This window comes from Erithacus rubecula (assembly GCF_903797595.1).
Source record: "Erithacus rubecula genome assembly, chromosome: 6".
Classification (NCBI taxonomy): domain Eukaryota; kingdom Metazoa; phylum Chordata; class Aves; order Passeriformes; family Muscicapidae; genus Erithacus; species Erithacus rubecula.
The window spans coordinates 1,335,482-1,348,708 of NC_136688.1; the positions used below are offsets into that span (position 1 = coordinate 1,335,482).

The 13,227-nt window shown below is 43.6% G+C and overlaps 1 protein-coding gene across 3 annotated transcripts in view; it reads left to right on the top strand.

Moving 5' to 3' along the window:
* Positions 1–13,227, top strand: part of LOC306803991 (USP6 N-terminal-like protein) — a 73,903-nt gene that overhangs the window by 23,969 nt on the left and 36,707 nt on the right. The window contains exon 1 of one of the 3 annotated variants that reach the window (XM_079310021.1): positions 10,358–10,477. The exons of the other annotated variants lie outside the window; for them this stretch is intronic. The gene's annotated coding sequence lies outside the window, so the exon portion shown is untranslated. Of the gene's footprint in view, positions 1–10,357; positions 10,478–13,227 lie in introns of those variants that run through there. 3 annotated transcript variants of the gene reach the window in all.

Consider the following 13,227-nt stretch of genomic DNA (forward strand, 5'->3'; position numbering starts at 1 on the left):
GTATTTTGTCAGCCTGGTTGGAAAGTAGCTACAGCAGTGAGCAAATGCTTCCTTTTATGTGCACATACAGCGTCTGACATCGAGGCAGAATGCTGACAAGCTGCTGTGGCTTGGAGGACAAGTTGAATGATCTGCATAAAGTCCTTATGATTTCCTCTCTCAAAGCAGAAGTGGCTAAAAAGCCTTCAGAAGAAGATGCCTGTGAGTTTTTGTTGTTAATTTATTCTGGAGGGTTGGTTGCCCCAAGGAGAAGGATCTCTGCTCTATGTTACTGGTTTTGGATCTGCTACTGGTTCAAGGAGATAGAGGTGTCCTCTGTGTGAGCCATTAACCTGTTTCCTGGACCTTGCCTTCATGCATCTTCTGGCAGGCAGAGCAGCCTTAGAGTCGAGTGGATCAGCTTCCTCCCTGCCGTGAATGTTTCCACTGTTAATGAAAGATATTTTTGTTTTGGAGGCAAAACACACCCAAAGACACCCTGGCAGATTTGTTTGTGCCAGGTTTTGACTCAGATACTTAGTGAAACAAAGGAACAACTTGAAAACAGTGCCTGGTCCTTCAGCTGCCTGAGGAGAAGTGCAGGAGTGAAGTGGCTTAAAGCTCCTTCAGTTCAGCAGTGTGCCCAGCACCTGTTCCTTGTGCATGCACTGATTTTCACAGCCTTCCAGCATGAGCTACCAGTGAATGTCATTGGGAGGATTTGCTGTGCATGGAAAAGCTGTGGTTAGAGGTGATCTTGTGTCTTCCTGGAAGTTTGTCGTGTCTGCTGACGCAAGAGGTTTGTAAACACAGTCTGCAGCAAGATTGCAGTGGCCTGTGTCACAGGGATGTCCAAACAGATGGATATGCCTCTTGCCCTCAGATTTCCTCTACCAAGTTTGTGACCTATTAATCATGAGGGTGTATCTTTTCTAATGGGCTGATGGTTGTAGCTGGATACATATTGTGCCATGCATTGGGGATATCTGTCCTGGAGTTTGAGCTACCTTTTGCTGGATGAAGGGTTGCACTTGTTCTTGTCCCTTTGAATACTTGCAGTTTCTGTTTCATAGTGTTACACTGTGGAGAAAACAGGACATACTGCCCGGGACTCTGCCCTACAGAAAACATTTCCCCTCTCTTTCCTGGACAGAGGATTCATGTTCCCTGCAAGAACAGCTGGAAGCATCTATGATTACCTCTTGGTCTGCTTGTATTTCAGAGCCCTGTCATAGAGAGTCTCTTGAGATGCCAGATCAAAGGGTTTAAATGGTGGAGCCCAAATCTCTTCCAGTTTTGCTGTAATTCCTATGTGTGGTAGCTCGAGAGTGGAAGACTTGCCACACTTGCTCCAGCCAAGGTCCAGATTAGCCAGTATCCCCTCCCCTGGTGACAACCAGAGTGCATCCACAGGGAAGAAGGAGTCTCAAGGTTTAACAATTGTACCAGTGTTGTCCTCCTGCAGTTTCCATGGTACTTTGCAGATACCTTGGATAACTCCCTCTGAGTAGCACAGCATGCCACAACACAATTGTGGCTCACTTGGAAGAAGTATTTCCTCCTTCTGGTTAACGTTTTTTATCTGCTGTCTCATGGTCTTTCACTGTGTAGAGTTGTTTTTTGCTCCTAACATGGCTTGCATGACACCAGTGAGTCCTGCAGATTGTTTTCTTTCTTGCCTAGTACACAGGTATCTTTTTTTGTGGTGCCTGCAGCTTAATATTTCATGATGATCCACTGTCTGCTTTGACTGTGCTGCTCTGGAGTCTGAATTCAGGCAATTGTTTTGTGGATGCTTTGAAGGGGATTGGAACTGACCTCTAATTGAAGGGAAAATGGAGTAATGTCAGACTTAGTTGCAAAAGCATTCTGTGCTTCTAGCTGGAAGAGTTGTTGAACATACTGGAGAGAAGGAATTTAGAAACATGTCCACATGATCCCACATCTATTACTCAGCAAGCATTTTTGTAGCACATCTTGCATTTATTTTCTTGCTAAAACTTCAGGCAATTTATCAGTGTTGCCATTCTGTAACTGGACACCCCTTTGCACTGTCTGCCTCTCCAGCCAAAAACGAAGTGAGAGTGATGTTAGCTAACAGCATGATCTCAGCAATTCATCTAGATGAAGACAGAAGTTGGCTGCTCTCTCCATTTATTCACTTAGTTTGAAGTACCAAAGGCTGCAAATGGACTTGTTTCAGTTTTCCAAATGCTGTGATAAGAAAATAACCAGCCCCATTTCCTAAAATTTTCCAGAGCTATTGTCCATGCACATAGGAAAATCTGACACATTCAAAGCCCAACTCATGGGTTGCTATACTAAAGCACCACTGCTTGAGATAGCTTGATGGAAATAATGGTGCATCCAGCAAATTGATCATCATGTTCCACAATAGATAGTACACTTAACAGCATCTTAGCTTCCTTTGTTGTCTGTAGGTTTTTCTGATCTTCCCTCAGCAAAGATTTATGTTTGAATGTCTATAGATTTTTATGTTGTGCATATTGCTTTGTATGGACTTTGGGGGCAAAGGGAAAGCTTTGCCAGTCCTTGCTCCAGGTGAGGTGAGGAAAGGAGCAGGCCAGAAGTTAAGCCTCCAGATTTCTACTTCTCTGCTAAGCCTTGTGTTTTTTCTGTGCTGGTCCATGTTGGAGGATTAGAGATCCATCAACAGCAGTAGAGTAAAAAATTGTGTGGTAACTCATTCTGGTGAAACTCCTGTGTGTCTTGTTTTCTCTTTCTAGTGGAATTTCCTTGAAGCTCTCTCCCCATCTTCTAGTATCTGTTTCTGTGTCAGATTGAGAAGGGCCTTTGTGCATGGCAAGGGCTCCCAAGCACTAAGGTGACTAATTGATGAGTCTGAGCAGTCTGATCAGATGCTCATGGCTTGGTGAGACATTCCCTATCCTCCTGCTTTTTGGGTGATCCACAGTACCTGTTGTAGTTTCCTGTGAGATTTGTATTCACTCTGCATGCAGGATTTGTTCTTCATCTGTGACCAGAACATGACTGATGTTTCTTCAGGAATAACAGCAGCAGAACCAGATAGCTGTCATCTGTTCTCCAGAAAGCATTTGGTTGCTGTTTTCTCTTATGCTGTAACAAAGCATGGCAGATTTCCCTGTCTTTTGCCCCAAATGCAAGTAGCTTCCTTTGGTCCTTTTGTTCCTGAAGAACCTTGTGGCAACACTGCATCCAAAATTCTGCTGTTCAAGTTGAGTTGTGCCAGGGACATATCCTTCCCCTGAAGGGAGGAGCAGAGCCTGGACCAAAGGTGACAGATGTTATGCATTGAACAAAGTGACTTGCCACAATGCAGCTGGCATCAGTGATCCTGGGAGCTAAACTTGTGTGGGGCTTGGTGTGCCCGTGTGTCCTTTCCACTGTGAGATGGAACTTGGCACAGTCTGGCTTTGCAAAGCAGAGTAAAATGCTGTTGGAGAACTTACTGCTGACCCTCTGCCTTCTGGCTGGAGCAGAGCCTGCAGAGTGCCAGCCTGTGTCAATCTGAATCGAGGGGCTGCTGTCCCCGAGGTGCAGGGGATGGAGAAGCCTTGCAGCAGGGTGGCAGCAGGGAACATCTGTGGCAGTGTAGCACTCTGTGCCCACGTGGCAGAGAGTGTCTGTCAAGGCGTGGGTTTACAAACAGAGGAGCTCATTATTTAGAGCAGCCGGATGGTGTGGCAGAAGGCCCGGGCTTGGGGAAGCTTTTGGGCAGCTACTCGAAGGAGGAGGCAATTGCTGAAACATTCATAAACTTGACTGTGAGCAAAATTCCCAGTTGCCTCATCCTCAGTAGAGACAAGGGAGTGCAGCCAGGAGCTGCTGTACTCATCCCAGGAGGGATGGCAGGGAGCAGCAGGCTCCAGAGTTAATTCTCTTCATTAATTCTCCTAACAAATTTCCACCTTCAAAAGCCTAAATGAGCAGAGGCCTTCCAGAGCAATACCCCCAGTGGTAGCTTTTCTATTTTTTTTCTCATCTTGTAAGGATGAGTATTCATATGGAAGAGAATGCTCTTTAAGTCTCAAGAAAAATAACAAAACAATACTAAATTTTGCATATAAAAAAACTACTTGTTGCACATGTTGAAATGTGACAATGGGGGCATCTCATGCACGCCCTTTGTTATTTTGCCTTTTACTCTTTGCCTCATATATCAGTTGTAATACTTTTAAAAATATTATTCCCTTATATTTGGAAATAAGGGTAGAATGGTTTAGCTTGCAAACACCTTCATTCTTTACATGTCTCTCAAGGCAGCCAGGTGTGCTGTGCCTGTTTTTATGACTCTGTGTCTCACACAAGCTAGGCTGACCTATCTGGTTAAAAGTTTTTTCCCACATTGTTGTCTTGTTTTCCTTTTTAAGTCTTCTCCTGTTCTTCTTCTGAAAAGTAATAGTGGATGGTGTGAGGAGCAGAGTCAGGAATTCAATTTGTCCTTAGTTCACCCTTTCACATTTCTCTCCACAACAGCCTGCGTTAGCCAGAAGAAAGACATTTTTTGCTGTTTGAGGGGTTGGCTAATCATAACATGCCTCAGTTTCCCCATTTAAGAATATGTTTTTAAAACTGCCTGTCTTCTTCTAAGTTTGTGTATCTTTCCAAGAGGCATTAATTTGAGGTCCTCTACATCAGTGCTGTCATGAATCTGATGCTGCTTCCTCCAGAAAGGCTCAAAGTGCATCAGTTAAGGAATGGCCTCCATAGCAGGATAGAACTTGAAAGGGGTTTTTTTTTTTTTTTTTTTTTTTTTTTTTTTTTTTTTTGGTGGTTTTTTTTTTTTTTTTTTTTTTTAAAGGTACTTTTGCAGATGTTATGGTTAAAGGCTTCTATTTTTAAAGCTCAAAATCTTGGAATGTGGCTCCATAATAGTACGTAGTGGGATTTGGAAAAAGTCTGCTAAAATTGTATGTAAGGAATAGTGAAACAGTTAGGTCATGTTAAAGTTGTTAGACTTTCTGGTGCTAGTGCATGTCTTTCGGGTTTTTTTTTTAAATGAATGTTTTTCTTTTTAAAAATACAAATATTGGACCTTCCATTTTAGACAAATGTCCATTTTTCAGGGTGGTGGCTTTTTTCCTAGTAAATGACTTTTTAGTGGGAGCTACCTTGCTCTTTCCATCTGATCTCTGTGCCCACATTTCTGAATGTTTCCATTTCAGAAGGGAGGAGGACTCTGGTGCCAGCAGCCAAACTTCAAAGGCTGCCATGCAGGGAAGTTCACAGTTCTAAGGCATTTGGAATGACCAAGAAATAAAACAACACCAAAACCTCTTAAACTTTTACTGCCATGCAAAAATAACAGAAGGACTTGCTTCTTGGTTCCTGTAGTCCTTTCATTCTTAAAGTACTGAAGCTGAATAATCCTGTCATCCCATGAAAAGAACCTGAGATATTTAGGAGCATCCAATAGCTTTTAGAGAAAATGTGATGTTTTGCCTGTTGAATGCTACAGTTGTGGTGCCACACTCAATGCCTTAAAATGGGACTTTGGGATGCTGTTTAGATAGATGCAGGACACAGGTAATGGCTCTCTTTCCCCACATTCAGTGCTGTTACTGGTGTTTGTCACACCACAGACCCTAGTGGTACTGGGTAGCTCACCCCTATTCCCAGCACCAACTTCAGCCATCCTGCTGGAGCAGAGTTTGGATTAGGCAATTTTTTTCTGTCCAAGTCTTCTAAGAGCCTATTGAGAGGGAAGGGGAATAGCTTTTCTTTCCAAGAGCAGATGAATGCAGTGCCCTAGTTACCATGGTTTTTTAAATGGAGTACTTCAGAGGATGTACAAAAGCATCTTTAGTACTTGCAGTACAAGGAGAATGAAAGGACCTAGATTATGTCAGCAGTGTAGCGGAGGCTTAAGTGAGTATCATTCATTTATTGTTAGGAAATGACCCAATTTGGATTGTATTTATGGAGTTGGAGGGGAAAATGGACCTGTTTCAGATTACTTTTGAGCTTTAAATGTACTTACAGGCTTTGTGTAGGAATTGCATTGGCTCCTACTGGGTAAACAGAGCCTTTTGGGGGGTGTTCCCCATGTAGTGGAGCAGTGATGCAGCCTGACTTCTCTTGTGCTGCCAAAATGGGTTGATTCATACCATTCATGTCTCTCCGTATGGCAGTGTACTGGATGAGGAAAAAGTGAGTTGTCAGACAGAACTTTCCCAGCTTATTTTTATTTATTTTATTGCATTTTCCTGCAAGGATTTTAAAGCCTCCTGTTACTATATAATTTGCTGACTAGTTCCAGCTAAGCAGATCCTTATCTGAAGGCTGTGGTCCTGCCAAGGACTGGTGAAGGTAATAGGTCATGAAATCTGCACACAGTGGGATGCTTCTTTTGGTTGGCTTCCCCACCCCCACTTCCTTCCTGTAAAGGTGGGTTTTAAACACCACCTGTGTCATGATCCATTGCCTCATCCTTTTTACCTGGCTGTGTTGGCAATATCTGTATCTCCTTATGAGAGTCTCCTACTATCCTTTAAACACTTTTGGTACTGCTGAGAGGAACATGCCATCTGCACATTCTGTGAAGGATGTAGTTTCTTGAATTTTTTTTCTCCTGCTAAGGGTTCCTGTAGTCATTACATTAAGCTCAACCATGATGATGCAAGCTGCTTTAAGAAGAGACCAGAGCAGAAGCTGCAATGCTTAAACCCATCTGCAAATTAGATAGGGGGAAGTGAGAAGATGAGCATGGAAAACTCATAAGGAACTGAAGCTTGGTAAAGCTCAGCTTTTTCAGCAAACACTACATGTTAGTTCAGATGGGTCTTGTGTGAAGAGCAGTGCAAGTTTGAGTTGCATTGTAAATTCATTTGCAGCATTCCCATTCATTTCAGTGGAGCCAGGGGTGTAGTCTTACACTAACAAATGCTTTAAGTCTGTGCTTCTTCCCCTAGAGAGGCACATCTGCCTCACATCCTGCCTTTAAATGGAGCTCTTTCCCCATGAAGAGGGGGAGAAATGTACCCATCCCTTCCTACAGCTGTCCCAGAAAGTCACAGTCTGATCTGCTCCAAAGGGGGGCTGCATTCCAGCTCTGGAGGTGTATGACAGGATGGTCACTGGGACATGCACTGGAGGAAGAGAGGGCTGCAAGCACTTGGAGACTAGACTTGTTCCTTTGAAGATGACAAGCTGCAAAGTCTGGATGCATCCAAGCACCAGTGCATCCACGTCCAGGCTGTGCTGGCACCACTTGGCTTCTGCATTAAGGGAAGTTGTTGCTCTGTAGGGATCAGCATCTAATGCTTTTAGGTTTGCAGAGAACCTGCTTGCTGGAAAAGCTTTTTTGTTTGTGGGCCAAGGTACCAAAAGCATGTTAAATGCAGGTGTATTGCACAGCTGGAGGTGGGGGCAGGCAGGGTTTGCCAGCACACGAAGGTCAGAGCAGCACCAGGTTGCCAGCAGCAACCGAAGAATTGAGCATGTAGGGGCAAACTGGCATTTCCTCCTTTTCCTGGCTTTCTCAGGAGTGCAGATGGCAGGTTTAGATAACTGAAGGCTTAGAACAGAGAGGTCTGTCTGGTGTTGGATATGTAAACCTCAGTTCAGGCTTGGATATGTTCTTTTTCTGTCTGTAGGAGGTTTAGGCTGATTATTCTGTTCCGTTCCTTTTTTCCTTCCTGGGTTGTTTTTTTAAAATTTTTTACTCCAATTTCATAGTGTTGGTCCAAGTAAAGGATAATGAAAATTAAGGAGCTTGGCTTGCCTCTTATATAGCTACTGCCGTGTGTAGTTAGCAGTTTAATGAGAAATGAGGCAAGGCAGAGCTCATTTTGCTCTCATATAGCCAAACTAGCTGTGCAGGATTTAGGAGTAAGATGGGATAGTAATCGAGTGTGATGTTGTGGTATTTAAGGCAAGATCACAGGAAAAGCGTTGTATTCTTTGAACAGGATGAAGCCTTTCACATGATTTTTTTTTAAACTTTAATTCTGTAATCTTGATCTGTTATCTGAGAGCAGGAAGGCGTCCTAAATTTGGAAATGTATTTCGTCTGCTCAAGAAGCAAAAGATCCCATCTTGGTCTGTCTAGGGAGCCCTGGTGTCCCCCTGGTGTGGGGCATCTTGTTTGGCAGATGCTGGGGGTTACTTTGCCCAGGGCAATGCACTGAGTGACTTTTAAACTTTAAACTGGAGGGTTTTTTGTCTATTGCTGTTGGCTCACCTTCAAGGCATGTTGTGGGCTGTGCAGTACTTGCCCACACAAACATCCCCCAGACTTCCCCTTTGCTGTGTCTCATATCTGAGAAGTCACTCCAGAGCAGCTCTTCACTGGTGCTTCCCACTTGGTGAAATCTGTCTGTATGGGCAGTCTGTCATTGATGTGGCCCAACTGGTAGGCTGACTCCTTCCAGAGCTCACTGGAGTTTCAGAAGAAATTTAAAAAATAGCTTTAGTGCCAGTGGCCTTGCGTCAGGAGGTTTGATTACTGTTTTTTTGTTCATCCTGTTAACTTTTCTCCTGGACTTCTTAGACATGTGCAGATTATAATTTAATTTCCTCTTGAATTCAGTAATTTTGAAATTACTAAAATCAGTGACTGTTTGGAACTGTGATTGGGGATTCAGAAACTTTCAGGCCTTTCTATTCTACAGCAGATAATGCTTCAGGTACAAGGGGAATGGGGGGCTGTCCTGTAAAGCAATCTACTGAAAGTGTGACTTTCAGCTTTTAAAGAGCACAGTTGAGCTTGCTGTTTTAGCTTGGCAAGTTTGAGTCCCATGTGCTGTAGTCCTCAAACTTAGAGTCCAGAGAGTGGCTTTTCTGCCACTGTTCTTCTCCTTGATGCTTTTAACCTGTTTTCAATGTAACATCCCTTTCTGCTTTCTCCTAGTAATCTCCTGCTTCATTTCACTTATATTTATTTAGAGTAGAAACACTACAGAGTTTATTTTCTACTTTCTGGGGGAGATGTAGTCTTAAGTTAATTGAGGGAAGACAGATGGGACCTGCCAGCTTTCCATATGCCAGCAGTCCATCAAGGGTAGAAACCGTATGTCTGATGGCTTGCCAGGATGAGCTTGTTAGTGTATTGCCACAGGGTGGTTAGGACTCCGGGGACACCGGGCATGAATCCTTACCAAGTTGGGCTGCAGTCGTTAAAGTGTCCACAGAACAAGTGACACGCATGCCCCACTCTTTGGAGGTTGCAGGGTGCTGCAGCCACCCAAGGACCTGGAAGGGAGAGCCTTCGGTTTGACCGTGCTGTCACATCCTCGAGCATCCCTACCGTGGCTGGGTGTGGAAGTTCCAGGGTTGGCTTGCTCATCACCTGCCTGGGCTCCGTTGTTGCATCCTTGAAGCCCTGGGGGAAACTGTGACTCTTTGCTTGGAAGACAAAAGGCAAAGTGCTACAAAACCACAACAGCTTCCACGCTAAAAATACCATAAAAGGCTGTGTCCTTAGGAGCTAGGCATGGGAGCATTCCCACCCACATTACTGCAGCATGAGTCACCAGGCTATTGCAACTGCTCTCCATGTGGATGCCCGGCTGAAGATACACGGCAGAACAGAGGGAGGAAGGGGAACTGCCCCGTAGCGCTGTGGAAGTGATGGAGAGTTACAAAGAAGAGCATGACATGCAGGCATACGTGAACACTTTGCTTTCCTTTGGTTAGATGGTTTTTGCTTGTTAGATTTTTTGTTTTGTTTTGTTTTTTGGAACTTCCAGCAAATGGCATTTGCTGATGATTTTGAGATTTAGGCATTTGCAGCGAAGTCTTCTGAATATGCAGAACCCCCCAGTCTGCTTTTAAGAAGCACAGTAATTTCCATATGATTAATATGAAGCTGGAAAGCCCTCTGACATGGAAGTACATTTTATTTACTCTCTTTAAGCAAAGGTTTTTTTTCCTCTCACTATTCTCTCTCATCTTCCATTTTCCCCCTGCCCTGATGACAAAATAGGCTCTGTGTCCTTGTGACAAATGGTATAAAAGCACATCTCTCTTACATTGTGCCCTGCTCTTCCCTGTGCTTTTTATCCAACAAGCAGGTATTAGAGAGTAAATTTGTTTAGTTTGTTTAGGTTTCTTTCCTGAGGCGCCACCCACCTGTCCAGGCCCCAGCAAGGCTGTGGGTATTGTTTTCCCTTTCCTTCCCTTCCGCTTGACGTCTTGGCTATCGGGGTTTACCAGAATAAGTTTGTCATTGAGAAATTCTATAAAAAGCTTCCTTTATTTAGACACCAACCCACTAATGACATCATGTGGGCACATCTTCCAAGTTCCTCCAGGCTGAGTGGACAGAGGGAGGTGGTGGCTGTGAATCTGGGCCCTGCCCCTTTCCCAGTGCACCTCTGTGATTGCGTTCAGTGGCTGTCCTTCAAAATAACCCCAATCTTCCTCCTGCTCGTCCTTTGGGAAGAGAGCAGGGAGGCCCCCCCACCCCAGCCCCACCTGATGCATCTTTAGCAAATATCTTAGCAGTAGAATGTAGCTGTGGTGGTCTGTTTGTCTTCCTACTCAACACTTCCAGGTTAGTCCTTTGCATTGCTGCTTGGTGGGTATTCATCTTGACTTCTCAGGGGAGCAGGAGGCTTGCACACTCCATGTCTTCGATGCTACCAAGTATTCTATCAAGCCAATTTCAAATAACTTTAACAGGGAAACAGGTGAAGTAAAGTTAAAAATGCCTGCATGGACAGGCAGAAAGCAGTGGGAATGGGCACATATGAGATGGACTGCTTGTTTTATGGTGGTGGGAAGGAGGCATTGGGCAGGGGACAGCAGAGCAAGAGTTGGCCACCGAAGGAACGCACTGTCAAAATTATTTTGTGAGTTATTTCTTTAAGAAGTATTGATTTGAGTATTTCTGAGTGGGGGAAAGGTTTAGGGTTAAAATGTAGTGACTGTGACCTCGACAAGGTTTGTGGACCTTCAGGAGAAATTATTCCTGGGTTTCATTTATGTCTTTTGAGAATAAAGCATGCTATAGTGTGCTAAGTTTCCCTTGTATGTGCTCAGTTTGTTAAAATATTATCACAGGTGTTTCCTTAAGTAACTCCTGGGTGGTTGGGTTTTTTTTTTTTTTTTTGTGATTCGAGCTTATTTAATCAATGGAAAGGTATAAAAGTCTCTGCTGAGGGAGTTTGACTTCCTTGATTCTGCTCATCCTGCTGTTGAAGTAAGCCCTAATGTTGACATACATCATAGCTATTGCTCTTTAGATCTGGGAGACTTTGACCAGCAAAACTTACTAATAAATCTTACTAATTCAGTGTGTCCATAATGCAGACTCTTCCAGTCCTGTCTAGAATTTGGGTCACATGAGCAGCAGCTTCCAGCCCTGTGCTCATACCTGCTCTGCACTGCTACTCCACTTGTTCTTCCCTTACTGACCTCCTTGATCCTGAAGTAATAAAATCTCAAAATTAATCCCAATTGTGCTAACACTCTGCAACATTGTATGAGTGGCAAAAATACTTTGTTCTCTTTAGAAAGTTATTTTGTTGTGTTCTTCTAACACCACCTAACTTTCTAAAGGTGTTAGAGAAAATACAAATTTGCAGGCGCCAGTTTCCAAGAGTCTTTCATCAGTGCAGAAAAGTGGGATCTTTGGGGGTCCAAACAAGGTCTTTTCCTAGGGTCTCTTGTGGTCCCTGGCCAAAAAAAAAAAAAAAAAAAAAAAAAAAAAAAAAAAAAAAAAAGAAAAGAATACAGTGTCCAAATGCAGCCTTAATTAAAAACAGATATATTCTTACCACTTGGAAGTGACATCTGATAATGTTTTCTCTATAGATGGAGTGTGGGTATTGGATATTTTTAGCTGCGGCTATTCTCAAGTTGTTGTTTTGTAACCTTCTTCAAATAATAAATTTCTTTAATGCTTTCCTTAGAGTTTTTGTAGTTCTAGAAGCTTTTTGGACAAAGATGGGGGAGAAGACAAAGGAGCAGCAGCCCACTGGCAGGAGAACTCTGTGTCTGTGTTCTGATGGGTATTGGTGCCTAAGGGGGTGCAGTGTTAGTGTTGGGTGTACCTTGTGAAGGACCTTCCCCAGTCAGAAAGATGGCTTGTGCTTCAGCTTTTCCTCTGGCTGTAGCAACTGTCTGGTTGACAGTGCTTGCTTCGTAAAAACAGTTGAAAACAGGATTTAAGTTTAAATAGCTGAAAGAGGAAATATTGGACAGAGGAATGATGTGCACATAGAGATGCTGTAGTGCAGGAATCCCATGGAAGGGCAGGTGTAAGAAATGGCAGCTTAAATTACAGGTGTTTATGGTTTGGGGTGTGGCTGACTGTCTGGAGTCTCTTGGGATCTACCTGCAAATGTTTTCTCTAAGATAAGAGAGCCAATGAATTCCCATGTGAAATCTGAAATTCTTCATCATCCAACAGCTTCTGGGCTTCTCTTCACCTCTTGCTGACAGACTGAAAAGTGAGCACAGATCTTGAAGGACCAGTGTGCTGATCCTGGGTTTTTGTGAACATCAAAGGTGTTGTGAAGAAGTTTCTCAAAGAGAGGTGATACAAAAGATAGGAGAGAAGAAGCATTTTCAGGTTGAGTTGCTGATGTTGTATGTGTCTCAGTAGCTACCCATGGACATGGTCTGTCTCCAAAGGGAACAGCAGTTATGTGTTTCCCCAGGCTTGCCTCTGGTGGTATTGTGGAAGGAAAGCAATTAAACTGTTAGTAAATAATAAGCACAAAAATGGTAAATAATAAACATGAAAGAAAGCAAGCTGAAGGAAGGGCAGGTAGGAGTGGTCTGACTGCTGCATTTGTGATGTTCTGCTCCATCTGAGAGGGCATCAGGAAAGTTCTCCAGGAAGAACATGATGGTGGGGCTGGAGAGGTGTCTGGTTAAAAGAACGAGGAAGATGTTTAAGTGGTTGTTTACTTGTTTTTATATTTTTTTTTCCCAGAACCCAGATCAGTGGTTTCTGCTAATTGCTAATAAATTAAATGAGCTGAGGCCGTTTTGCTGTCCAGAAAATCCTTTTATGCTGTGGTGCCTTTTTAATGACCAGAGGCACAGTCAGAAATGACAGCCTAGTCTACTGAAGGTGTTAAAACCACGTGTCCAGCCTTTAGTCAGGAAAAAGGTTGCTGCTCCCCAAAATACTGAGCCCACATCCTGTGGTCACTGGCTGGGGAGAGTGGGCTATGTGTGTGGGGTGCTTGTAAATCCCACACTGCTCCAGGGCTGGGCAGGGCTTGCCACAGTATGGGAGATCTTGCTTGAAAGAGGTTGTGGATCTTTCAACATCAGAAACTTGCCAAAGTG